The sequence below is a fragment of the Vulpes lagopus genome, chromosome 11 (genome assembly GCF_018345385.1).
Source record: "Vulpes lagopus strain Blue_001 chromosome 11, ASM1834538v1, whole genome shotgun sequence".
NCBI lineage: Eukaryota > Metazoa > Chordata > Mammalia > Carnivora > Canidae > Vulpes > Vulpes lagopus.
This window is the reverse complement of record NC_054834.1, coordinates 58,471,098-58,475,305: the sequence shown is the minus strand read 5'-3', so window position 1 is coordinate 58,475,305 and position 4,208 is coordinate 58,471,098.

The window sequence follows — 4,208 nt, the reverse complement described above, 5'->3', positions numbered from 1 at the left end:
ACCTTTATTTACTTTATTGTTTTTTTTTTTTTTTTTTTTTGAGGAGAGCGTTTCTACTTTATTACATAAAGAAACTTTTATGTGGTCAGAAAATAGAGGATTGATTCTTTTTTCTCTTCTATGAAATGCTTCTGTTTAAACAGCCAGAGTGAATTGTCTCAGTTCGCTTCTTTAAGTCTCATCACATTCACGTGGGTATGGATGTCCTTGGCTCCTGAAAATCTTGCCCTTTTTTTTTTTTTTTTAAAGATTTTATTTATTCATCATAGACATAGAGAGAGAGAGAGGCAGAGACACAGGCAGAGGGAGAAGCAGGCTCCACGTAGCGAGCCCAACGTGGGACTCGATCCTGGGTCTTCAGGATCACGCCGTGGGCTGCAGGCGGTGCTAAACCACTGCGCCACTCGGGCTGCCCCTGAAAATCTGGCCCTTTAGTGCACAGGGTGACAGTCCCGTGCCCAGCAGTTCAAGAATGTCCCATTTTCATATATTATACCCATGCAGGGCTCCTAAAGATGAGGTACAGTGGGGCAAATATTTTCCAGAACAGATGTCATATACGTAATATGTACACATTCATACATACATACCTTTATTCATGTGATGTCCAAAAACTTTTAAAAAATGTGCACATCTATTACAAAATCATAACAAAGACTGGACAGTATTTTGCCCATTCTGGAAAGATGAAGCTCAGCAATAACACAACCCTGGAAACCATCCAGAGATCGTGGCAATATCTCTCTTCTAAGCAGTCAGATATTCTCGCATTAAGCTTGGCAAAACTGCCTTTTGAAAACAGAAGAGAAGTAAAATGAAGGAGGGAGACCTTGCTCATCTTTCCAAATGAAATACAAGAAGGATCTTCAAATAAAAACACACAAACATTTGTTCTTCTATCACCAATAGTCCTACAATGAACAATGCAAATTTTGTTAGTCTTTTGTTTTTTTTTTCTTTTTTACAAAAAGTGATTGCCTTGAAAGTGAAAGTTTAAATATAAATATCCTTTACACGCTCAAGAAAAAAACACTTTATCTTACAATAACCTCAAAGATTTATTGACCACTTTGTGCCAGATTCGGGTTTTCTTTTTAAACACCTTTATTGAGAGATGATATACAGAACATAAAACTCACTAGTTTTAAGTATTCACGTAGATGAAGTTTAGTATGTGGGGCACCTGGGAGGCTCAGTCAGTTAAGCTTCTGACCCTTGATTTCAGCTCAGATCATGATCTCAGGGTCTTGAGATCAAGCCCCGTGTGAACCTTTGTGTTCAGTGGGGAGTCTGCTTGAGATTCTCTCTCCTTCTCCTTCTGCCCCTCCTACTCGTGCTTTCTCTTTCTCTCTCTCTCTCAAATAAATAAATAAATCTTTAAAAAATGAAGTTTAGTATACTTAGAGTTATATATCCATAATCACGATCTAATTTAGAACATTTTTACCACCATAAAAAGAAACCTTATGCCTTTACACTCCCCAGTCCCGACAACCTCTATTCCACTTTCTGTCTGCTTGTGTTTGCCTTTTCTGGACGTTTCATATAATCATGATATTTGGCCTTTTGTTACTGGTTTCTTTCACTCAGCAGGATATTCTCAAGATTCATTCGTATCGTGGCACGTTTCAGAACTCTGTTCCTTTTTATTGATGAGTAATATGCTGTTGTAGCACATTCCATTTATCCATTCACTAGTGGATGGAAATTTGGGTTTTATCATTTTGGGCTCTTGTGAATAATACTGCTTCAAATATTTCTATTCAAATATTTGTGTGGACATGTGTTTGGATTTCTCTTGGGTAGATGACCTTGGTATCTTGGTTAGGCATCTCCAGTTCTCTGAAAGAGTTGATACTGAGTTTCACTTTTTTCCTATGGTCACCAGTTATTAGGTGATAGATTAGGACTAGAACCCAGGTTGTGTAATTGCTGAGATTTTCAATGGTCAGCCCTGCCTCCCACCCTACGGAGGGCCTGAGAAAAGGGCTTCAGAGAGCTAAGTGGAGCTTGAAGGTAGAGAGATGCAGTAAAAAAAAAAATGAGCTAGTCCCATAGTGCCAAAGCCTGGACCATATCCCCCGCTTTGCAATTAGATGAACCCCAGGAGCACCAGAAATATTCACAAGACAAATTAGCCCTTCATGGTTAAAAACTGCATTCTCCCACTGGAGGATTTGGGGAATAATTAGCCAGAGCCTGGGAAGTTGAAATGTAATCAACAGGAGACCAGTGCAAAGCAACAAGTGCTGAGTTGCGAGGCTGCCGTGGGGCCAAGGTGAGTTCTGAGACCAGCCTCACCCACCTGGGCACCCAGAGCTGACCTGAGTGGCTGCTGGCACCAGACTGCTGGACCTGTCGTGCTGGGTCCTAGAGCAGAATTTGGAAGCTTCTTTCAGAAGAGTAGATTGGGACATGAGGGAAAGGGAAACAAGATGACCTACAATTCTGCAACAGCCTTTTGATTGTGCTCCTCATCCCTCTTCTAGTCCATTCTGGGAGGTAGAGAGTAAAGTTCCCGAAACACACAGCGAGTCACACATTCTGCGTTAGAACTCTCCCATAGCCCCTACGGCCCTCGGGCACAGTTAATCCAACTACATTTTCTCATCCTCCAGGGCAGCAGTTCCTGTCTGCAGGGACCCATGTAGGGAGTCAAGAACTTTTCTAGAAGCCCAGACTCTGAGATGCAGGAGGGAGCCACTCAATGTTCCATCTCATACAACACTGTTATCTTTTCTCAAGGGCACCCAAAGCAAGGAAAACCAAACACCATGTTTAGAATTTCATTTGAAACTTCTGCCTTTTTTTTCCCCCCAGTAATCTGTCTGAAATATATTTAGGCCACTCTGATTTATAAAGACACGTTTTAATTCCTGAACATGGCTGGCTTGCCTCTCCAGCGATGCTCCCAGCGCCCCCCTCTGCGTATCACCTCAGCACCCTTCACCACATCTGGGGCAGCACTTGCCAGGGGTGGCATAATTGTGTGTCTCCCTCACTCGACTTTAAGTACATTGATGGGAGGCAGGGGCCCTGCGTGCTGTAGGAACCACCGGACCTGGTACAGTCCAGGGCACGCAAAAGTAGGACATCGGGGGCACCTGGGTGGTTTAGTTGGTTAAGCAGGTGCCATCAGCACAGGTTATGATCCCGGGGTCCTGGGGTCCAACCCTGCATCGGGCTCCCTGCTCAATGGGGCCTGCTTCTCCCTCTCCCCCTGCCTGCGCTCAGCCTCCTTGCTTTCTCTCTCTGTGTCAGATAAATAAAAATCATTACAAATATATTTAAAAAGTAGGACTTCAGTGTAGACGTGGGCTTTGTTCAAGCAAGGAGTGTCAGTGATAGAGATTAGGGCTAGAGCAGGGAAATCCGCTTAGTGCAAAAAGAACGAAACAGAGGCCCAGGTATCTCCCTTGAAGGCGATGTCAGAAGTTTCCATCGAGGACCAGAAACCGCTGTCTAGAGACCTATCTCTACCCCTGGCCTCACAAAATGCTTTGCAAAAAGACACAGACTATTCAAGCCATGCAGCAATCATCACACAGAGGCAAGGTCCCAGGGCCTTAGTTTCAGCAGGCCAAAGTCAACCAAGGGTTCATGGGTTAGAAGGGATGCTGTTGTTATAGAATATATAAGACTGAGCGCTTACTGCGTGTCCAGGACACTTCTAAATGCTTGTCGTGGAGCAGCTCCATCCCTCGAGAACCCGACGAGGGAGGTAGTCTTATCATTTCCAGGGTTATGGGTGAGTCACAGAAAGCATATGTGCCAGTAAATGGCAGAGCCGGGCCTGAAATATCTAAGTAGTCAAGTTTCAGAGTCTGTGCACTGACTCCTCATCAATCAAGGCCTGGGATCTCATCAAGCTTCCTGCTGCAGCAGAAGACTTCCCTGCAGCGGGGCCTCCTGGGTGAGGATACGGCACGAAGCGTCTCACATGTGCGCCCGTGTGGATCTCCTGCCTGAAAGAGGGGTCCCTCACATGCCCCACCTGCCACCCTCACCGGGTGCGTCGCTCTTGCTCTGAAAACGCCACAGACCTGTAGCCGCCTCTCCACCTTGCCATTTGCTGGGCCTGGCACACTCCAGCTGGAAATGTGGCCTTCTTTCACCTTCCCTCCTCCAGGCAGGAACAGCCACTCCTCACCCACATTAGCATGGTGCTGGGGATGCTGTACGTGCCCCCGCCCGCTACTCCCTGCACC